The following is a 12,116-nucleotide window of genomic DNA, read 5'->3' as shown; positions in this document are numbered from 1 at the left end:
TGATCGTTTTTCTGATTTTATTTTGAAGAAATTAGAAAGGAGGTAATTTTTTTTTACCAATTACTAGTAATACAATAGAGTCAAAGGGAACTTTTATTCATTTTTAGTGCAGCATAGCCAGAGGACAATGTTAGCTTTTCTGATGAATTGTTATATGCCTGGAGCAAATATTTTATAGAACCACTGTGATCATATCAGTCTCAATTAGTGATTCAGCGATAGTCGCCGACCATCGAAAAATCGTCGCTAGATTGCTACCGATGGCGACAATCGATAGCTGTAATCTGACATCGATTAATTAATGTTTTTTTTAAATTTCCGGAACGGGTGATAACTCTAAATTTAGATCGTGTACAAAGGCAGATGACGCCGAGATATATCTGTATTACGATGCAACGCGTTCTGTTGTGTGGAAAGATTTTGATTTAAAAAGAAAAACGAAGGACCGCCTAGCAAACAAAATCACAGGAGTCGGTAGGCTTTCAATGAAAGGTGAAAATAACGAACAGTGATCGATCTCATAACTAATACACTGAAGCAATACAAAATAGAGAACTGTGCAAACACGGACCCCTGGACACACCAGAGGTGGGATCAGGTGCCTAGGAGAAGTAAGCATCCCCTGTCGAACGGTCACACCCGCCGTGAGCCCTATATCTTGACCAGGTAAACGGAGTTATCTGTAGTCAAAATCAGTGCGCCAAGAACGGTCTAACAATCGGTATGAAACACGTCAGACAGCATTTGACTCAATGACAGGTTGTATTGTCAAACTATAACGACCTGTAGACGTTTACAGATACAATCTAATTAAAATTAGATGTTCGATCCGCTCAAATACTCGCTACTCAAACGTTTGTATAGCGGGTATGTGAGCGGATCTAATTTAATTTGATTGTTACAGATAAAACTACCGACTCCTGTGATAAAGTTTGTTGGTTTCTAGTTCGAATGGATTTAATTGAATATACATGTATAATTTCTATTCCAAAACCGGGTATGTGAAATTTAATATGATTTTTTTTAATAAAAAGTATTTTAGAAATTATAGGTATTGAAAATAAAAACGTTGCCTTACTGTTTGTTATTCAATACTACTAAAACCTTAATTAAATGAATGAAATAAAATTTTAATTCTCTTTATGATTATAATCTCGATTATGGATCGAAAAGATACCTCTGATTCGATTCAATAATCGATTGTAAATTTCTTCCTATTCTCGAACACTAGTCTCAATGGGTCTATTTAATTCAATTGAAGATTGCGCTCTCTATAAAAAAGAATTAGTGTACGCATCGATTGAACTGATGTGTGGAATTATTCAGTTGAAGAGATCAATAATTCACTAGTTTTACTGTGTGCATTAATTCAGCAGAGTAATCAATACTATCAACAATTCAATTAGTGTACTCATTAATTTAGAGTTGTATATAACATTGCGGATTTAGAAGGGGGTGGAGAAAAAACCGCCCTGCTCTTCCTTTTTCAGCCAGTTGCGTAGCAAATCTCGGCTTTTAAATTTGAGAAGGATGGATGGGCGGGCGGCGTCCACAATTAGCTTGTCCGGTCTCTTAACTTTCATACTTTTTCGTGCATTTTTGTGAGACTTACATAACATGATCACATCCAAAAGAGGAAGGTTTCTACATATTTATTTTGAGGTCCAAAGGTCGAGGTCACTAAATGCCATAGAGTTGAGCTTGTCCGGTCTCTAACTTTCATACTTCTTGGGACATCTTTGTGAAACTTACATATCATGATCACATCCAAAAGAGGAAGGTTCCTTTATATTTTGAGGTCAAAAGGTCAAGGTCTCTTTGTTACTAAATGCCATAGATTTGAGCTTGTCCATACTACTTGGTGCGTCTTTGTCAGACTTGCATATTTTGATCACATCCAAAAGAGGCAGGTTACTATTTATTTTGAGGTCCAAAGGTCAAGGTCTCTTTTTCACTATATACTGTAGATTTGAGCTTGCCTCTAACTTTTATACATGTACTTGTTGGTGCATGTTTATCAGACTTCAAATCCTGATGACATTCAAGATTCATATTGCTTTTGAAATCCAAAGGTCAAGGTCATTGTGACACTAAATACCTATTGCAGCCCAACACATTCCAAACTGCAACTCGGCCATACGCATCTTTGATGCGTTTTAGCGATTTTTTTTTAGCTCACCTGAGCTGAAAGCTCAAGTGAGATTTTCTGATCGCCAGTTGTCCATCGTCTGCCCGTCTGTAAACTTTTCACATTTTCGACTTCTTCTCCAGAGCCACTGGGCCAATATATTCCAAGCAAATTAGGCCGTTAAAATGGGAATGAATAGAGAAAATCTTCTCAAGAACCACGTTTGTTCAAATCATGGCCCCTGGGGGCCATGATAGGGGATCAAAGTTTTACATGGGAATAAGTAGGAAAAATTTTCTTCTCAAGAACCACCGGGCCAGGAAAATACAAATTTAAAGTAACATTCCCTAGTCAAAGAAATAGCAGCATCATATCTGTAAACATTCCACGCCACGTAAACAAAGTTCCACAACTCTTACAAATTATTATGAAATAATAAAAACGGGCGAGTTTGGTAAATCCGAAAAAATAATTCACTTATTTCCAATCTTAGTATTAATTAGCAAACCCCTAGGAGCTGCTTAATAGTATATACATGTACATGAACAACACAGCGATAGATGTGACGAGTCAAGCAGTTCAGTCCAGATTCTAGAGTATCATATACTTTCAATTTCATTTAGAAACTAACAATACTTTAATTTTTAACAATTTCTTTACATTTGAAAATTAACAGCGTAGTTCACGAGTTTTCAGGTCGTATGGGGCTTTAATGAATATTTGTAGTTTTTGTGCGCCGTAAATCGAAGGTTTTTATAAGGGGTGGATCTGTAGCTCTCTGTTATGTCAAAATATTTTTTCAGAGAGCTGCAGCTAGCTAGATGTGACGAGTCAAGCAGTTCAGTCCAGATTCTAGAGTATCATATACTTTCAATTTCATTTAGAAACTAACAATAATTTAATTTTTAACAATTTCTTTACATTTGAAAATTAACAGCGTAGTTCACGAGTTTTCAGGTCGTATGGGGCTTTAATGAATATTTGTAGTTTTTGTGCGCCGTAAATCGAAGGTTTTTATAAGGGGTGGATCTGTAGCTCTCTGTTATGTCAAAATATTTTTTCAGAGAGCTACAGTTCTGCAGCTAGCCCCCCCCCCCCCCCCCCCGCCCCTGTCTAGAACCGCTATTGTTAAATGAATTGTTGCATGCGTCAAGCGAATCGATGGCATTTGTTAATTATATGTCATATAAACTGAAACTATTGTGTCTGATCTGTCTACCGAATCTACATTTTGATAGTACATCTTTAGACTGTGTGTCTGGACAGGCGTGTTTTCTGATATCTTGGGAATATTGAATCCTTAGAAGAGAAAAGTTTGGGGCTTGTAATATTAAATCCCACTTGAGAGAAATCCATGTGTTTTAAAAACTTTGTGAATGGCAGAAGTGTTTCCTCTTATTCAACCTAAAGATACATGGAGGGAAATTTTGGCTGATGTAATCTCTTTCAATTGGTCATTCCCATGCATCTTGACACACGGAATAGAACATCTGTCAAGGCAAAACACACTAGGACCTATTTATACTGTGAGTTTAGATGTATTTATCGAATTCAGTCTTCACATGCACTCGTCTTCATTGTACTCTTTACTTCTGAGCACCTGGCATGAGGGTTCTTCTGTTATGTCCCTTAAGCAAGGAAATTTGGTGAAGGTCACTATTGATGACCAAGATCATCTTATCAATATCAAGGTCTGTAAACAAATATAAAAATTTTGTCCAGGGTGATGAATTTGCATCAGGCGTATGATCATCAGCCAATTGGTCATTTGACTAAGAGCTAGAACGTCGATGCCATATAATTTTGAATTGAATTTAGAAACATAAAAATAAAAACGGGACAAATATGAAAGCTGCACTCTACGGGTCTAATTTAAGTTTTATTTTTAAAAATCTTGATACAGAGGTGATCGTTAGGGTGTTCGTTATTCCATAAATAAGCTACGGAATCGCAGAGGTGGTCGTACTTGATATTTAGTACCAAAGAAAAATTAATACCATTGGTTCTGACGTTCATCATGATCTGTAATCCAGTAACTGCGTGGATACTACGTGGTGTTGAAGTCATAGTATACTTCTCAGAGGAGGTCTGTAATTGTAGGGATTGCAGTAAGTGCCACATGCAGTAAATTCCACGTGCACTTTGAAAGAATTGCGTACATGTTGAAAGAGACTTTCCAATGTGTGCTAAATGTCAGAACAGCTCCCCGTACTCCAATTTTTTTTTATTCAGTTCATTAGTTTTTAAAAAAAAAAAAAATCAAAGTGCATTCTAGAGTCTCAATTTCAAAATATTGTACATATTCTCAATTTTCTATCCATACCATATTTCTCTGGTGTATTATCCCTTGTTAAAGGGTTCCACGAACTAATTTCAGATGTGATTTCACGTCTGAAATCATTGTTTCATTTTACACTATAATTTCTCAGACGTGTACTTCATTAATATTTCCCTCCATTTTTTTTTACTTTGTTTACAATTCAACATTATGGAGGACGACAGTTTGTGCCCTAACGTTAGCGACTGTCGTTATAGATGGATGAGACCTCGGTTTGGTATAATTCAATTAACCGCTGTGTTCGTTCAGTTGTTCATTTTTCTTTCCTGACCTCTTTGAACTCAAACATGTGGAATAAAAATGCCCCCAACAAGATTTCCCCACATCTTAATCCCCATAGCAAGTTACATTATACAATATAAACTAATTTTTTTCGTGTGCTCAGCCAATCAAATTGCGTGTTACAAATAGAATTAAAATATATCAAATTAATCTCTAAATAAATATAAATTACTTGGAAGTAAAACCTTGGGGAAAATGTGTCGTATTTAGATTAACTTTTATGACCTTATGGTATACCACAGCTGCAGAACTGTAGCTCTCTGAAAAAATATTGAGATATATCGGAGATCTGATCTGTCCTAATATTTTTTCAGAGAGCTACAGTTATGCAGTTAAGTAAACCGTCATCCGTCTGTCTGTCCGGACCTTGCATGCAAAATGAACCGTACGGTTCAGGATCTTACAACTTGGTACATTTGATCTCTTTGATGAGAGGAAGATGCCTATTGTTTCTCATGGTCGAAAGTCATGTTCATAGTATTTTGAATGATAGGGAAACTTTGTAGACAGAATACAGACCGAACTATTGGAGCTAGGATCTTACAACTTGATACATTTAATCACCATATAAGAGGAAGATCCCTATTGTTTTTCAAGGTCGTAGTATCAGTTAATAGGAAAACCTTGAAGGCAGAATACAGACCAAATTATTGGAGCTAGAACCTTACAACTTAGTACATGCATTTGATCACCATGATGAAAGGAAGATACCATTTGTTTTTCAAGGTCAAGGTCATAGTATCAGTTAATAGGAAAACCTTGTAGGCAGATACAGACCGAACTATTGGGGCTAGGACTGTTGAACTTGGTACACATACTCCTCATTCCAAGTGAGGGCGCCTTTTGTTTTTCAAGGTCAAAGGTCAAGGTTGTAATATTGCTTAGTAGGAAACCTTGTAGGCAGGATACAGACTGAACCGTGGAGCTAGGGCCGTCACAGGTGGTACACATACACCTTAAAGCGGAGGATACCTATAATTTATCAAGGTCAAGGTCGTAATATCACTTCGTAGAGAAACTTTTATTTTCATTTTTGATTTTTTTTTTCCATTATGAATACAGGTATTACCCGAGAATTTAGTCAGAACCTCCTTTTCAGAAAAAATGCATAATCAGTTTACATTTCAACGTGATTGGTTCACCATGGCCTACTTTAGGGCTAAAAGTGAGTTTAGTGACGGTCACTAACCTCCTACTTTTCTTTAAAATTGGAGAAAATTAGAATTCTTACCACATATACATCTTCAATACCCATACGAAAGACGGTCCGCTAAAATAAGCCAAAATTATCACCCCGCGAAAAAAAACCCCGCTATACGGTGTATATATATGGAAACTCATTGAGTTAAAAAAAAATCAAATCAGCGATATATTGGCTTCTTGATATCGACATGTTGATGTTTAGTGAACAAGACATGACACTTTGAAAACGCAAAAAATATTTTGAATGTTGCGATTTGTATTTAAAACGGCGTAACTAAAATCGCTTTTATTCAATCGTTTGGTTGATTACATGACAAGATTTTGTAAAAAGAAAAGAAAAGAAAAGCTGTATTATTCATGTAGGGCAAAAATTGGCATCTTGTTGACATCTTTTTGGTGACTTGCAAAGGTTATTATCTTTCAAAATTCATGTAATAACCATGGCAACATTAATTTTATTAACTCAAATTTTGTCGATTAGCTACAAGTTATCATGTTGATTTATCTACAACCAAGACGAGAAAAAGATGTCCAGTGCATAAAGATGGAGACTTATTGACTTTAAAAAAGTGTTCTTGTGAAAATCAACAACATATCGACGTGTTTATGTTTAGTGAACAAGACACTTTTAACAACGTTTTCATATGTTGAGTCCCTATATGTCCGCCTGCACAATATGTCCGCCTGCACAATATGTCCGCCCAATTTTTTCCAAACTGTCCTTATATGGCCGCCTACAAAAAATAATGTCTTCCCTACTTCTTTTTTAACGAACTATCACAATATGTCCATCCACATTTTTATTTATTATTTCATTGCCGTTGGGTAATATTTCTTCATAAAACAATCGTTAAAAAAACGAGTATGCATTATACATGTGAGCATGAATTAAGTTCCCTTTCAAGAATCTTCGCAATGTGTCCATTCTCGTAAAATCTTGACCAGTATGAATATTTAATGCTCTTTTTATATGCATATAGGCACTACTTCGAAAATATTATGGAAAAATTGACCCTCAAAATAATCATAAAATAGCTGTTTTGTACCAATTAATTGATTAGTTCGAATTATATCATTTTAAAATGACCATCATGCAGTTGGAAGGTTACAGGGGAACATTGAAAGCGTGGGGATATCTACAGATCAAAGAAAATGGTCTTTGATGGCTTCGTTAATAATGTAGCCCCGATGGGCCGGGTGTTTGATTTATTTTCACACTGCCTGTTAACATAATGTTTGTGAATATACACATGTAACTATAAATAAATAAACTAATCCAATTATCAGGTACGGAGTTGGGTGTCACGGACAGGTGCACGATAGGGTGTGTATACTACACGTGTCTACAGATGCCGCTATATATATATATAAACTTTTCTCGTCTTGGGTGTAGTTAAATCAACATCATGACCATATTTTTTTCATTTTATCAACCAAACGACTTAAAGCTGTCATGAATTAATAAATTCTCTGTGTCCGCCATATTTCTCTGCTTATTCGCCATATTAGGTAAATGTGCTATTGTTATAAGTATCAGGGTTTACTAAACACAGAAGGATAGATGTTACGGATATTTGTTTTTACCTATCTAATTCTTTCATCACTTCTGGTTTACTAAGCACAGAAGGATATCTTCGTGGTCTTTGGTGATCAGGTCTTCCAACAGTCTGTTGGAATTCCCATGGGCACGAATTGCGCTCCTTTGTTAGCTGACCTGTTTTTATATTCATATGAAGCAGAATTTATTCAAAAACTTCTACGTGAGAAGAAAAAATCTCTCGCTGTGGCCTTCAATTCGACTTTTAGATATATCGATGACGTTTTGTTTATTAACAATGATAACTTTCATTCATATGTCGATTTGATATATCCCTGTAAGCTCGAAATAAAGGACACCACAGAGTCATCCACTTCTGCTTCATACTTAGATATCTTATTGAAAGTAGACATTAACGGCAAACTGACAACTCAACTGTATGACAAACGGGATGATTTCAGCTTCTCCATCGTCAACTTCCCATATTTATGTAGCAATATTCCATTATCACTTGCATATGGTGTTTATATATCTCAACTGATTCGATATGCAAGAGCTTGTATATAGTCAGTTTTTAAATCGAGGTAAGCTACTGACAAACAAGTTGATAGTACAGGGGTTTCAACAGTCTCGATTGAAGTCAGCATTTCGCAAATTCTATGGTCGTTATAACGATCTACTTCGTCAGTACAACCTCGCATTGGGTCAAATGCTGTCTGACGTGTTTCATACTGATTGTTAAGCCGTTCTTGGCACACTGATTTCGACTGCGGATAACTCCGTTTACCTGATCAGGATATAGGGCTCACGGCGGGTGTGACCGGTCAACAGGGGATGCTTACTCCTCCTAGGCACCTGATCCCACCTCTGGTGTGTCCAGGGGTCCGTGTTTGCCCAACTATCTATTTTGTATTGCTTATAGGAGTTATGAGATTGATCAATGTTCGTTATCTTCACCTTGCATGTTACGGATATTTGTTTTAACGTGTCTAATTCGAGATTTTGATATTTCTTTTATATTTGTTATCCATTTTCACAAAGTGTCAAGGTCTTCCTCGTTATAGATAGTGCATCCTCTGATAAATCTTCAACAGAATTCATAATAGAGATGGAGATCTGTTGCGAATTGAAAGATCGGAGCTCCCTGAATTTTGAACCTTTGAAAATCAGCGATTTCATTTTCAATTATGTTTACATCATAAGTAATGATATGCCCAGCTAGACTATTGTTGATACAAGAACATGTAGGTGGATTTTGGTTAAGATGATCTATATCTAGGCACTGTAAAATTTGTTGGTAATGCAATAACAGGAATAAATTTGTAGGAAATACAGGATGTAGATTTTAACTTGAAATTTGATGGAATACTAGACTAAACTGAATAAAGTCAGATCATTTGTTCCTCTCACGTAGATCGCTAAACAAGGATCTAAAGTAACCCAATGGAGGCTTTGATCTTCGAAAAACGTATAAACTTCCAAATAAAGTGAGGAAAATTTCGTGCAAACATGATGTTGCCGTAATTGTTTGATGATGTAAGGTGACAGGTAAAAGTCAATCAAATGATACATCGTTTACATTTTGTTTTGTATGAATGATGTTCATGATTACCATATGTTTACATTTTAGTGTATTGTAAAGAAGTGCCCATCACATTCACATTGCATGCAATATGTCCCACTTTTCTGTATTATCAATGCACCAATAAGATCCAAAGGAATTGTCTAGTGTTCCAATCCAGTGCTCTTCTCGTTGTCTACGAAAAGAGGGTACTTTAGAAAGTAGGGTTGTTGGATTGATGATATTTTTTCCAGATTTCAGAGACGTATGGACTACATGTTGTAGTTTTCACCTTCCGTGGAGGTCCTGGACAGCAATTAAAACAAGAGTACCCTAATTTCAGAGTCTCTTATCTGTACACATAGAATCATGATGGTGTTGAACAAAGTAAATTTTTTTTAGAATGACTGATCACAAGATATGAATATTTCCGGTGTCCATTTTACTTTAAAAGCAGTTGTAAAACCACAACAATCAATGCCCATCATAAATCCAATCAGAATGATCCCACTGTCGTCATTATGATCCAAGGGTAAGAGTAAGCAAAAATCGTGATGCCAATATACCAAAACTACAAAAAGCGGTGTATCCACCTATCCAGGCCGGGTGTAATGGTGTTCATATTTTGTGCGTAAGGAGTGGTTAATAAATTCGTAAAGTGCATCCACAATTTTTGTAAGTATTTGATATTCTCATTTCTTCACTGCAGTATAGAATACTTAGAGATGCAATGGTTGCACTAAAATTGATAAACTCGCTATCAGAAAGTAGTTGTCTCTTATCTGCATACACCCAGTAGATTTACTTCAAAGTTTTACAATTTGCAAATATGGGGATTTCGGACTGATTGGATGGAACATTCGATTTGTGACATTTTATAATCTCTTATAGGAATTGAGCACGGAATTAAACCATAATCGGACACTGTTTTTGTATACCTTCTTTAAGTTGGCAATTTGTTATTGATATATTTTTCTTTCAATAATCATAAATGAATTTTAAATCTTTGAATATCTATGTGATTGATTTCTGCTGAGTTTATCTTATAGTTTATTCTGACCCATAAAGCTTGCAACATCCAAATCCTGTATTTTACCAGTATGCTAAGTTTGAGGGAGCTCATACCAAAATATGGATAGTGAGATCATCCTTAACTCATTAGGTATATGAACATGCTCTCATCAATTACGCAGACCAAACTGTTCATCTGCGTGGCGTGGATGTAACCCACGCTATTCTAAAGTTCTCAGAGTCCTAAAATTCTCAAGGTCGCCTAAGGTGGAGATTATGATCTTTTACCCCATTTGGGTTTTGACTGTGACCATCACAGGTCCACACGCTGTCTATAGCGCGCCTTTTAACAAGTTTTCTGGCTTCGTAGAAAACACCTGACCGTTTCTGAGTAAGAGCTTTATTGATGAAGATTTTATATTTGTTTTTCTCGTTGAAATCAAACACTTTGAAAATACCTTTTCTAGAAAAGATGTTTGCGCTGTCCCTATACGAATTGAATTGTAGAATAATGTCACAGGGACGCTGTGTTCCATACGATGAGGCAGCTAACCTGCCGACTCTGTTAGTCCTCCCAATTCGATCGAAATTGACAGAGAATCCGTCAGGGCCCAAAATATATTCATTCAGGACATCCATGATGATCTTATCCGTATTTTCATTTTCCTCCTTAGGAATCCCAGAAAATCTTAAGGAAGTGTGTCTCTGATATTGTCATTCCATGCGCATCTCCAGATTTTGAACCTGTGTCTCTAGTTGGAATATTTTATTTTTGAGAACATCACTGTTCGTTATCCTCACCTTTCATTGGCATTTCGTTTTACAAAATCAACTCTACTGCTTTTTTGTGACTTGCTCGTTTTTTAAAAACTACTTTTAAGTACATTTTCAAATTTGTCTAACTCACTGATATTACCATCATCCACATCGATGGTGCCATTAGCTTCAGATCTAAATCTATTATTTCCAGATCTTTGAACTTATTGTTTTTGCTCATGGTTAAATAATTTCAATAAGCCTCACAAGTTCTTCATATATGCAAACACAAAAGGCACAGCTACAAGTTGCATCGAAAAGAAGATGAAGAAGACGGCTAATTTCTACTCACTGGATATATTTTCAATATGTATGCATGTTGATTTTCAGCTGAAACCACACTGTACAATTTGATACTTGCATATGATTTGGATTATCCATAGCCACACACACAATGCAGAACTATTTGACAAAATTCTCCCACTTGCGGCGGATGTCTTCATGCATTTTAGTTACTGGAGTTGATGCCTGTAAACATATGACTGAGATTTGCTTGAGCACTGCTGCTGATTCTGTTGTTTCCAGAGCCAATGGTTGGGCTTATGTTATTGTTCTGTGAACCTTCTACATCATAGAAAAGTCATTGTAGAACGCTGTATGTACCATTCATCATGTTTGCGACTCAATTTTATGTTGACATATTAGTGATCATTGACTATATTCATTGTATGGTGGATATTCATGTATTGAACAGTCATTGATGAATATGTGCATTGCTCGGATATTTTTTGACTGATTTCAAAATAAAGCCATGACAAAAACTGCCAACACAAGGCTCGTATTTCTCCATTTCATGGAAATAGTATTTCATATGGATCAGCGCTACAGGCCCCGCATTATCAAAACTGCTGTCAACAAAAATCATTTTAAATACTGCTAAAAAGTGTATATTAATGGGAACACACCAAATTTTCATGTTGAACTTTCCAGCGTTCCCTTGAGAATGTAAAAATGGAGAGAAAAATTATTAGGTGTTCAATTTGATCATTCCTGTCATGATAGGCGAAGATAGCGAACAGTGTTTAATCTCAAAACTCCTATAAGGAATACAAAATAAAGAGTTAGGCAAACACGGACCCCAGGACATACCAGAGGTGGGAACAGGTGCCTAGGAGAAGGAAGCATTCCTTGTCGACCGGTTACATCCGCTGTGAGCCCTAAATCTTGATCAGGTGAACGGAGTAATTCTTAGTTAAAATCAGCAAGTCAAGAACGGCATAACAATCGGTATGAAACAAGT

Source organism: Ostrea edulis, chromosome 2, assembly GCF_947568905.1.
Source record: "Ostrea edulis chromosome 2, xbOstEdul1.1, whole genome shotgun sequence".
NCBI classification, from domain to species: domain Eukaryota; kingdom Metazoa; phylum Mollusca; class Bivalvia; order Ostreida; family Ostreidae; genus Ostrea; species Ostrea edulis.
Note: the sequence above shows the minus strand (reverse complement) of the source record.